The following is a 13202-nucleotide window of genomic DNA, read 5'->3' as shown; positions in this document are numbered from 1 at the left end:
AAGTATCAGAAGGCACCAAAAGGCTATTAGGAGAAGAAAGAAAAAGCATTTCTCTTTCCCAAATCTTGCTATTCCTGAGAACAATACACCAGAAGCAACTACACTCTGATCATTTAGGTCTTGATATTTAACTGTATAATTATAGATGAACTTTTTCCATTCTTTAAATTTAAAAATTATGTATTATTTGTTTTAATACCATAGAAAATAAGTTTATCCTTTTTTTTAAAATTTATTTTTTATTTATTTTCAGAATAACAGTATTCATTATTTTTGCACCACACCCAGTGCTCCATGCAATCCATGCCCACTCTAATTACCACCACCTGGTACCCCAACCTCCCACCCCCCGCCACTTCAAACCCCTCAGATTGTTTTTCAGAGTCCATAGTCTCTCATGATTCACCTCCCCTTCCAATTTCCCCCAACTCCCTTCTCCTCTCTAACTCCCCATGTCCTCCATGCTATTTGTTATGCTCCACAAATAAGTGAAACCATATGAAAATTGACTCTCTCTGCTTGACTTATTTCACTCAGCATAATCTCTTCCAGTCCCGTCCATGTTGCTACAAAAGTTGGGTATTCATCCGTTCTGATGGAGGCATAATACTCCATCATGTATATGGACCACATCTTCCTTATCCATTCGTCCGTTGAAGGGCATCTTGGTTCTTTCCACAGTTTGGCGACCGTGGCCATTGCTGCTATAAACATTGGGGTACAGATGGCCCTTCTTTTCACTACATCTATATCTTTGGGGTAAATACCCAGGAGTGCAATTGCAGGGTCATAGGGAAGTTCTATTTTTAATTTTTTGAGGAATCTCCACACTGTTCTCCAAAGAGGCTGCACCAACCTGCATTCCCACCAGCAGTGTAAGAGGGTTCCCCTTTCTCCACATCCCCTCCAACACATGTTGTTTCCTGTCTTGTTAATTTTGGCCATTCTAACTGGTGTAAGGTGATATCTCAATGTGGTTTTAATTTGAATCTCCCTGAGGGCTAGTGATGATGAACATTTTTTCATGTGTCTGATAGCCATTTGTATGTCTTCATTGGAGAAGTCTTTGTTCATATCTTCTGCCCATTTTTTTTTATATGATTGCCTGTTTTGTGTGTGTTGAGTTTGAGGAGTTCATTATAGATCCTGGATATCAATCTTTTGTCTGTGCTGTCATTTGCAAATATCTTCTCCCATTCCGTGGGTTGCCTCTTTGTTTTTTTGACTGTTTCCTTTGCTGTTCTTTTAACACTTTTTAACATTGCAAGCAAACTGATACACATATGTACCTGGATACATATACACACTTCTCTTTCCCCATTGCTTCATTAAATTGTTATTTATTTTCACATTTGTGAATACATAATAATTGGCAGAATTAGTTCTCAATAGTTACATTTCCTTCTATCTTTTTCTTCTTTTAAATTTTTAAATTTTTTAATTAACATATAATGTATTATTAGCCCCAGGGGTACAGGTCTGTGAATCACCAGGTTTATACATTTCACAGCACTCACCATAGCACATACCTTCCCCAATGTCCATAGCCCCACCACTCTCTCTCTACCCACTTCGCCCCGGCAATCCTCAGTTTGTTTTGTGAGATTAAGAGTTTATTATGGTTTGTCTCCCTCCCAATCCCATCATTTCATTTATTCTTTTCCTACCCTCCAAACCCCCCACGTTGTATTTACACTTCCTTATATCAGGGAGATCATATGGTAGTTGTCTTTCTCTGATTAACTTATTTCTGTAAGCATTATACCCTCTAGTTCCATCCACATCAGCACAGATGGCAAGATTTCATTTCTTTTGATGTCTGCATAGTATTCCATTGTATATATATATCATGACATCTTCTTTATCCATTCATCTGTTAATGGACATCTAGGTTCTTCCCATAATTTGGCTATTTTGGACATTGCTGCTATAAACATTTGGGTGCATGTGCCCTTTCAGATCACTACATTTGTATCTTTAGGGTAAATACCCAGTAGTGCAATTGCTGGGTCATAGGGTAGCTTCTATTTTTAACTTTTTGAGGAACCTTCATGCTGTTTTCCAGAGTGGTTACACCAGCTTGCATTCCCATCAACAGTGTAGAAGTGTTCCCCTTTTTCCACATCCTCGCCAGCACGTCATTTCCTGACTTGTTAATTTTAGCCATTCTGTCTGGTGTGCGGTGGTATCTCATTGTGGTTTTGATTTGTATTTCCGTGATGCTGAATGATGTAGAGCACTTTTTCATGTGTCTGTTGGTCATCTGGATGTCTTTGCAGAAATGTCTGTTCATGTCCTCTGCCCATTTCTTGATTGGATTATTTGTTCTTTGGGTGTTGAGTTTGTTAAGCTCTTTAAAGATTTTGGATACTATCCCTTTATCTGATATGTCGTTTGCAAATATTTTCTCCCATTCTGTCAGTTGTCTTTTGGTTTTGTTAACTGTTTCCTTTGCTGTGCAAAAGCTTTTGATCTTGATAAAGTCCCAATAGTTGATTTTTGCTTTTGCTTCCCAATTGCCTTTGGCGATGTTCCTAGGAAGAAGTTGCTGTGGCTGAGGTCGAAGAGGTTATTGCCTGTGTTCTCCTCAAGGATTTTGATGGATTCCTTTTTTTTTTTTTTAAGATTTTATTTATTTATTTGACAGTCAGAGATCACAAGTAGGCAGAGAGGCAGGCAGAGAGAGAGAAGGAAGCAGGCTTCCTTCTGAGCAGAGAGCCCGATGCAGGGCTCGATCCCAGGACCCTGAGATCATGACCTGAGCTGAAGGCAGAGGCTTTAACCCACTGAGCCACCCAGGCGCCCTGATGGATTCCTTTCTCACATTGAGGTCCTTCATCCATTTTGAGTCTATTTTTGTGTGTGGTGTAAGGAAATGGTCCAGTTTCATTTTTCTGTATGTGGCTGTCCAATTTTCCCAACACCATTTGTTGAAGAGACTGTCTTTTCCCATTGGACATTCTTTCTTGCTTTGTCGAACATTATTTGACCATAGAGTTGAGGGTCCATTTCTGGGATCTCTATTCTGTTCCATTGATCTATGTGTCTGTTTTTGTGCCAGTACCATACTGTCTTGATGATGACAGATTTGTAATAGAGCTTGAAGTCTGGAATTGTGATGCCACCAACTTTGGCTTTCTTTTTCAATATTCCTCTGGCTATTCAAGGTCTTTTTTGGTTCCATATACATTTTAAGGTTATTTTTTCCACTTTTTTGAAAAAAATGGATCGACTTTGATCGGGATTGCATTAAATGTGTAGATTGCTTTAGGTAGCATAGGCATTTTCACAATATTTGTTTTTCCAATCCATGAGCAGGGAACATTTTTCCATTTCTTTGTGTCTTCCTCAATTTCTTTCATGAGTACTTTATAATTTTCTGAGTATAGATTCTTTGCCTTTTTGGTTAGGTTTATTCTTAGGTATCTTACGGGTTTGGGTGCAATTTTAAATGGGATTAACTCCTTAATTTCTCTTTCTTCTGTCTTGTAGGTGTAAAGAAATGCAACTGATTTCTGTGCATTGATTTTATATCCTGACGGTTTACTGAATTCCTGTGTAAGTTCTAGCAGATTTGGAGTGTAGTTTTCCACATATAGTATCAAATCATCTGCAAAGAGTGATAGTTTGACTTCTTCTTTGCTGATTTGGATGCCTTTAATTTCTTTTTGTTGTCTGATTGCTGAGGCTAGTACTTTGTTGAATAGCAGTGGTGATACTGGACATCCCTGCCGTGTTCCTGACCTTAATGGAAAAGCTCTTAGTTTTTCTCTACTGAGAATGATATTCGTGGTGGGTTTTTCATAGATGGCTTTGATGATATTGTGGTATGTACCCTCTATCCCTACACTTCACAGAGTTTTGATCAGGAAAGGATGCTGTGTCAAATGCTTTTTCAGCATCTATTGAGAGTATCATATGGTTCTTGTTCTTTCTTTTATTAATGTATTGTATCACATTGATTGATTTGCAGATGTTGAGCCAACCTTGCAGCCCTGGAATACATCCCACTTGGTTGTGGTGAATAATCCTTTTAATGTTGTTGGATCCTATTGGCCAGTATTTTGGTGAGAATTTTCACATCTGTGTTCATCAAGGATATTGGTCTGTAATTCTCTTTTTTGATGGGATCCTTGTCTGGTTTTGGGATCAGGGTAATGCTAGCCTCATAAAATGAGTTTGGAAGTTTTCCTTCCATTTCTATTTTTTGGAACAATTTCAAGAGAATAGGAATTAATTCTTCTTTAAATGTTTGTTAGAATTCCCCTGGGAAGCTGTCTGACCCTGGGCTCTGTTTTGTTTGGAGATTTTTGATGACTGCTTCAATCTCCTTACTGGTTATGGGTCTGTTCAGGTTTTCTATTTCTTCCTGGTTTAGTTGTTGTCTTTAGGAATGCACCCGTTTCTTCCACATTGTCAAATTTGCTGGCATATATTGCTCATAATATGTTCTCATAATATGTTGCTCATAATATGTTCTTATAATTGTTTGTATTTCTTTGGTGTTGGTTGTGATCTCTCCTCTTTCTTTCATGATTTTATTTACTTGGATCCTTTCTCTTTTCTTTTGATAAGTCTGGCCAGGGATTTATCAATCTTATTAATTCTTTCAAAGAACCAGCTTCTAGTTTCATTGATTTGTTCTATTGTGTTTTTGTTTGTTTGTTTCTTTTTCATTGATTTCTGCTCTGATCTTTATGATTTCTCTTCTCCTTCTGGGTTTAGGCTTTCTTTGTTGTTCTTTCTCTAGCTCTTTTAGGTGTAGGGTTAGGTTATGTATTTGAGACCTTTCTTATTTTTTGAGAAAGGCTTGTATCACTATGTATTTTCCTCTCAGGACTGCCTTTGCTGTGTCCCACAGATTTTGACCTGTTGTGTTTTCATTATCATTTGTTTCCATGAAATTTTTCAATTCTTCTTTTATTTCTTGGTTGACCCATTCATTCTTTAGAAGGATAGTTTAGTCTCCATGTATTTGGGTTCTTTCCAAATTTCCTCTTGTAATTGAGTTCTAGCTCCAGAGCATTGTGTTCTGAAAATATGCAGGGAATGATCCCAATCTTTTGATACTGGTTGAGACCTGATTTATGACACAGGGTATGATCTATCCTGGAGAATGTTCCATTTGCACTAGAGAAGAGTGTGTATTCTGTTGCTTTGGGATGAAATGTTCTGAATATATCTGTGATGTCCTTCTGGTCCAGTATGTCATTTAAGGTCTTTATTTCCTTATTGCTCTTTTGCTTAGATGATTTGTCCATTTCAGTGAGGGGATAGTTAAAGTCCCCTACTATTATTGTATTATTGTGATGTGTTTCTTTGATTTTGTTATTAATTGGCTTATATAGTTATTAATTGGTTTATATAGTTTATATAGTTATTTTGTTATTATATGGTTTATATAGTTGGCTGCCCCCATGTTAGGGGCATAGATACTTAAAATGGTTAGATCTTCTTGTTGGACAGACCCTTTGAGTATGATATAACGTCCTTCCTCATCTCTTATTATAGTCTTTGGCTTAAAATCTAATTGATCTGATATAAGGATTGCCACCCCAGCTTTCTTTTGATGTCCAATAGCATGGTAAATTGTTTTCCAGCCCCTCACTTTAAATCTGGAGGTGTCTTTGGGTCTAAAATGAGTTTCTTGTATGCAGCATATTGATTGGTTATTATTATTTTTTTTTAATCCACTCTGATACCTGTGTCTTTTGATTGGGGCATTTAGCCCATTTAAATTCAGGGTAACTAGTGAGAGATATGAATTTAGTTTAATTGTACTGCCTGTAAGGTGACTATTACTGTATATTGTCTCTGTTCCTTTCTGATTCACTACTTTTAGGCTCTCTCTTTGCTTAGAGGACTCCTTTCAATATTTCCTATAGAGCTGGTTTGGTGTTTTTAGTTTTTGTTTGTCCTGGAAGCTTTTTATCTCTCCTTCTATTTTCAATGAAAATATTGGCTGGATTTCTTGCTAATCTTCTGGGAGAGGCCTGTTGTAGTGATTCTCAAGTGTCTTTGCCTGAGGTGGAATTGTACCACCCTTACAGGGGCAAGGTAAGTAATCCGCTCGGGTTCACTTTCAGGAGCTTTTGTTCCCTGAACGCTTTCCATAGAGTTCTGGAAGGCGGGAATGAAAATGGCGGCCTCCTAATCTCTAGCCTGGAGGAGCCAAGAGCTCAGGGCCCCACTCCTCAGTGCGCCCTCAGAGGAAAGCACTTAATCACTCCCGTCTTCCTGGCCTCTGGCTGTCCTTCAAGCTCACCCAGCCTGTGACCAAGCGTCTATGTCTCTGGCACACAGCCCCACCTGGAGTCTTCAAACCCTGCAGACCCCTGAGGTCTCCAGGGGTTCTCCCTGGATCTTGTGGAGTCCCTGCTCACAGAGCAGTGGCATGTGCCGTGGATCACAATTTAAGGTAACCCTGAGTTGCAAGCTCACTCCTTGGCTCCATCTCTGTAGCTGGCTTCCCTGCTCTAATACCTGTGAGCTCTGCGACACTCAGACACCCCTGATCCTTCTGTGACCCTGCAGGACCTGAGACCATGTTGTCCCCGCATGGGCTTCACCTCAGCTTAGCCTCTGAGGCAATCTCCCTCAGTTGAGCAGACTTATAATTAAAAGTTCTGATTTTGTGCTCCCTTGTTCTGCTCCTTACCGGGAGCCGGCCCCTTCCCCCGCGGTCTAGCTTCCTGTCGCTTTGGATTCACTTCTCCGCCAGCCCTACCTTTCAGAAAGTGGTCAATTTTCTGTTTCTAGAATCGTTGCTCTTCTTCTCTTTGATCTCCTTTTGGATTTGTAGGTGTTAGAATGGTTCGATAAGCTATCTAGCTGGTCTCCTGCTATTTGATGTCATTTCAGCCTGCTACTTCTCTGCCATCTTGACTCCTCCCCTCAGAAATTCTCCTTTTTTCTTTTTTTAAGTGAAGTTTTATTTCCAGACTTTCTAATGTATTTTTCCATTTGCTTAACTTACTAAGTAACTGAGATTGTTTTCTTCTAAAGCCTCTAAGATATTGTCAGTATATATAAATATGCTTAAATATCAAATCATCTAGAAGTTCATTTCATGGTCTTATCTTTCATATATAAGGTAACTTAGATTTAGCAAATATATTTACACAAAAAAAGTTATTTGAAATACAAATTAAACTATCTTTTATCTTTGTCTATGCATTAGTTGGGGAATTGTATACTAAAAAAGTAGTTTATCTGAAATTGAATTCTCCCTGAAATCCTTGTGTTATTTATCAACCTTACCCCTGGGTGTTTTTGTTTCCCTGTCTTGATACGAACTTTTTGTTACTTGTACTGTTCACTTACATATGTCTTCCAATTTTGTTTAATGTCATCCTTGGCATCATCATCGCCGTCTTCTTCTTTTAAGATTTATTTATTTATTTGAGAGAGAAAGAGAGCAAGAAGGGCAAGAGTGAGAGAAAGTCTTAAGCAGGCTCCAAGCAAGCCAACTCCAAACTGAATAGGGAACCTGATGCCAAGCTCAGTCCCAAGACCTGAGATCATGACTTGAGCTGAAACCAAGAGTATGCCACTTAACTGACTGTGCCACCCAGGTACTCTTTAACCATCTTTTTGATAATTATCTTTATCTCTCATTTGTCATAAACTCTCTAACTTTTGTATTCAGTGTTTTCATTTTTCATGGTTTATCACATTAATGTCATTGAAAGCATCTTCTGGTAGTTTCATGACATGGTAAATGGGAGGCATTTTTTTGAGAGTGTGCATATTCAATCTGCATTGGAGTAATAGTCTGGCTAGGAGTTCTAACTAAATATGTACACACACATACACACATCCTATAGAATTTTAATGTTTTCATTTTTGAATAGCTTCTAGTTCTGCTATTAAAAATTTAACATTCTGATAATCATTTATTGCTCTTTTCTTCATTTTTTTCTTTTAAATGTTTTACAAATGTCTTTTTATTTCTAATAATCAGAAATGTTATGTCAGTGTTCCTTGATGGGAGTATAATTTATTCATTGTCTGATAGTTAGTCTAAAAACTAAAGAGAAATAAAATCCATGTTTGTAAATGACCACAATCATGAGAGAGATTGTATAGTATAAAATCTGATGATGTGAGATTGAAAATTGCGAATTTATGGAGAAAGAATGGAATTTATTTTAAAATCTAGAATGAGGGGCCAGAAAATATATATACCACAATTCTGGGCCCATTGTGTAAGGGATGGGAGAAAAAGAAAAAACAAAAAAAAATCACTCCCACATATTAAAAATTTAGGAATAATAAAAATTTAGTCCTTGGGGAAGACTCAGGAATGTTCAGAGAAGAGCTTATTGATTTAGGAATTTTTTTGATAATGAATGTTGAGTTCTAGATTGTGTACTGGAGGAATTTTCAATGTTAAGGAGTATAAAATATGAAGAAATAAAACCTATACAAAGAAGTATTAAAAGTATTAAAAGACAATTATGAGGAGTAATTGCAAATAGGAGATGTGCGGAGACCTGGAATTCTGGGACTTTTATGGGTGACTTACATAAATAAGGGTAATTAGTATAATGATACTATTCATGATGTCCTTACCAATTTTAATAGTGACACTTCTGCTGTTGCTGTTTTATTTTTTTCTATATTTTTTGCTTGTGTCAACAAAAATATATTCATTACAATCAAGAAAAAAAGTAACTTTACTAAATTATTATCTCTAATTTATGAAAATATATAACTTTTTTTCTGCCTTCCCCTAGAAGATGAAAGTTGTATAAGGCACTACTTTAAGGAGGCATTGAATTTTAAAAAGTGAATAAAATAATCTTAGCCTATTTTCAATAGATTTAGGAATGTGTAAGGGAGAACTTTAAAGAAGGTACAAAACTTGTCAGTAATGAATAATGTGTCTTGTTTTGCATCATAGACTGCATCAACTTACTAGAGTCAAAAATAAAAGAAATAAAGCTTCCTAGCTCGAGGATATGTTAATATAGAAAGGCTATGTCTCCAAATATGTATCAAAGATACTTTACTGCATGCCTTTCCTAAGTAATAGACTCATAATTCAAAATATTAGTGGCATGGATATCTCAGGTTCCTTCTTTTCTCTTGCAATAAAAGATCATATACTTGACCTTTCTGGGAAAGTGTATCTGGAACTACATTCCTAAGTGTAGTGCTAGGGTAAATGGAAAGGGCTATTTTAATATGAGGAACACAGTTTCCTCCTTCTGTAGTTCATCTATCAAAACAAAACAAAAATATATACTCATAATCCCCAAGTGTCTAAATTACTATGCAGATAAAAGGATTTTGGTAGCTGGTTTTTGGCACTATCTTTCATTGATGAAAGTGGCAGGCAATAGATAGAGAAGTCATGATTTCTCTTCACTCTGGGGCAAGACTTCTTTAGTGCCCAGTATTAAAGCTTATGTTTGTCTGCTAAAGGATTGCTAAAAAAAAAAATAGGGTTAGATATATAGATACAAGCCAAATTAAAGAAGATCAAATATGTCAGCTTGTGATTAGAGACTGTTTAGATATATGGTTTTATCCAGATCAATTTTTAGTACAGAGAGATTGCTTATTTCTTCTTCATTATCCCCAAAGTAAAATCCCCAACATCACCAAAGGGGACATATTCTAGCAGTACCAATAAATTTCTCTGTATTGCATAAATATTTCCTGAGATTTCTTTCTTATGTAAGTCATTCCTTGTTCTGCATCACTGCTACCTCCTTTGTTGTTTACTTCCTGAAGTCTTATATCTGACTTTTTCATATTTCTAACTACTGCAAATAGAGGCACACGATCCTTTTTTAAGTTCTTAGATATTAACCTTTAGTGTTCAACAAAACAACTCAAGACATGCTCATTCTGCCCTTCCCTCTTCCAGGGTCTATCACCATGTTGCGGAAACAAACTAGCCTAATGTCTACTGTGGGTGTACTTGTAACCACACACTTCCTTACACAGACCAGGTTCCATCGCATCTAGGATATGCAGTTTGAAATGAATGTATTTTAACTAATTCTTTTAGGTTTCTCTAGAACAAATAAGTAGGAACTTCCCCTATATATGTATGCTTAAACTCTTCACAAAAATGTACCATACCAAAGAGAATGCCATAAGCAGAAATTCTAATTTCTACCCTAAAAATAAAAGCTTGATAGTTTTAAATTTTAGTATCCAGACTTTTATGGGAATCCACTTACTCATAAAATTTTGCAAAGAAATGAGGACAGGTTGTGTTAGAAAACTCTGTCGAGATGATATTTAAAACTTGATGACCGGTATATAATTTCCCCTTACATACAAGGATTTAAGCATAAATAATACCATTTATTTCTGTGGTAACTGGTTCTTTCTGAGCAGAGTCTCCTAATTTGAACTTTTGGGGTTCTTTCCATGTTTCTTTGAGCTGTGATTTGGGAAACAGATTTTCTATTCTATTTTACTTATCCTATGTCCTATAATGAAAATGTGTGCCTTATTTTTTGTACTTACCTTATATGAATTTTTATTTTAGCCTTTCTAAATGCAGGAAACATTTTAATTCAAAGATGGAAGGGTTTTTTTCACCTACAATGTTACTAGGTTTGGATCAGCAGAAGCAATAAATTTAGTATATTTAGTAATTCCTAACATGGTGCATAACTACTGTCTTGGGCTGTTTTGACTTTGTGCTTCAGGATTACACATTCAAGAATGTTATTAGAGAAAAAGCCTGAAATGTCTCCTGAGAGAAAATGGGCAGGAGGCTGGTAAGGCTGAGTGATCCACTATGCTACCATGCAAATTTGGCATGCGGCAACACTAGGCTGCATTCCTATTGGGAATGCAATAGGAATGCATGGAACATGGAGAGTATAGGAATACATGTAAAAGAATCTGAGACTGTTTTTCAGTCTTAGAAGAGTGGAGCACAGTGACTGGAGAGTTCTGGAGCCTAGTCTGGCAATCAGTTGAATCTTGTCTTCCTGGAATAGGCCAGCCCTAGAGCCCTTGCCACTCTGTCATTAGCTGGGAGCAGTTAGTGAGAAATTTGGCTTCAATGCATATGTGGTTGATGAACTTAAGTGCACAGCAGCTGGGGCTCTTGTTCATTCATGCTCCCATTCTCATGGCTACCAGAGTCTACCTCTTGTAGATTCTTCTCTACACGGATTAGGGTAGTTCTTCCGTGGTTTTCTGGAGTCCGTTTTTTTGTTTTTTGTTTTTTTTTTGTTGTTGTTGTTGTTGTTGTTGTTGTTGTTTTGTTTTTTAAATAAGGAAAAACTTAGAAAAGTGTACTGTTATAAATTTTAGCCTCCACTGATGCAACTGATCTTGAAGTAACAACTGATACCCTCTCCCAACACCACTGTCCATTCTAAATCCCTCCCAATCTCAGTTATCTCTTCAGAGTTCATGCTTGTTTATTTAGTTGTAAGACCCAAAAATTCATTCCAGATGGGCCTGATCCCTTGAAAATTATACCCTTCTTCTCAGCCCAGTATTGACATGTGTCTGTATTGAGAGTTAAAATGGGTCATAGAAGTACCAATGGAGCAGAGGTTATCCAAGTGGATCAACAGGGTTCTATACATCTTCCCTATTCTACTGTCTAAGAACAGTGTTTCTTTCTACTCATCAAGGTCAACTATGTCTGATGTTATAGTGACCTCTTTGCTTGGCTACTAATCCCTGGGCACATGGGTTCTGAAGTGACCTGTTGATGGCCGTAACTTAGAGTTAAATTTTGCCCTTGTGTCCCCTACTCAGTGCTATTTTATGTGGGATTCCAAGCCTGTGGATTGAGTATTCTGTTAGCATCTATGTGGTTGTGCAGGCTTTAGCTATGTGTGTATCAAAAACAAATGAAGGGGCACCTGGGTGGCTTAAGTTGGTTAAGTGTCTTCCTTTGGTTCAGGTCATGATCCCTGAATCCTGGGATCAAGCCTTGTGTGGGACTTCACGCTCAATGGGGAGTCTGCTTCTCTCTCTACCTCTGCCCTTCCACCTGCTTGTGCTTTCTCTCTTGCTCATTCTTTATCTCAAATAAATAAATAAACAAAATCTTTTAAAAACAACTAAAACAAAACAAGCAAATGAACATCTGGAGTAAGTATCTATCATTCTGAGGAAAAAAAAAAAAATTTGGTCCTTCTCAGACCCTGCTTTGGAATTCCCCTAGAGGTAAAGGCAAATGGAAGTAAAAGTGATTAAGTGTGCAAGAATTTTATTAGGAAAAAGAACCATGAGAAAAATATGGGCTGAGATCTCGGAGTTGGGATAATCAGGGAGAACCATGAAATTGCAGTGTAAGTCTGACCCCAGTGAAAGAGACAGGGAGGGAAGGCTGGTAGAAGCTTTATAGTCAGTAACAATCTAAGCAAATTTTTCAAGGATGTGGAGTTCTTAAGTCAAAGATGGCTGTCAGAAGAGTCCTGTGTTTTCCAGAAAGGAGTCTGGATTTTTATATCATACTGTCAACTTAGTCACTGGTTGGGAGGAGACTGTAGAAAGTCTGGACTTGGAGCACACATGGAAATGGATTTGAGAGCATAGCACCTAGGCTTCTGGTCAACTATACTTTCATAGTTGGAAGTTCAGACAGTATATTCTCATCACTGATGCACTTCCCCTCTTATACATTATTTTGATAGTTAGTGATAGTTGATCAATATTTACTGAATAGCTAAATAATAAAATTAATTTAATTGAAATTATTACAAAAGTCATTTAAACTTATCTCTTTAGAATTGTCTTTAAAGTCCAGTTATGAAATCTAAAAGAAATCCACATCTTATTGTATAATGACTTACTCCCTTTATTTAAAAAATATTATTCAATCCCTATACAACTTTTATTGCAAGGACAATTTTAAAACATTGTTGTCATTTCAAAATAATTTACTCATCTGCAAAAAAGGTAAATCACTACTACTCTTTTCAAGAAATTTTTCTTGTTTTGAAAAAATTTTTCATGAAAAATGTTACTATGTAATGGGTTTGTTATTTTTACATAAATAAACATTTAAAATTATAAAAGTAATTTATTCACAAAGTATGATACATTCTCATCATTGATTGTCAAAATCTGTTGTGTAACCTATGTGTTAGTGTGGAAATATAAAGGCTACACATAAATGAACTCTGCTATAGTGGCAGGAAATCAGCACAAGGAATAAGATATGATGTTCACATAATTTTATATATATATATATATATATACACACA

This window comes from Mustela erminea, chromosome 15, assembly GCF_009829155.1.
Source record: "Mustela erminea isolate mMusErm1 chromosome 15, mMusErm1.Pri, whole genome shotgun sequence".
Classification (NCBI taxonomy): domain Eukaryota; kingdom Metazoa; phylum Chordata; class Mammalia; order Carnivora; family Mustelidae; genus Mustela; species Mustela erminea.
This window is presented reverse-complemented; position numbering follows the sequence as displayed.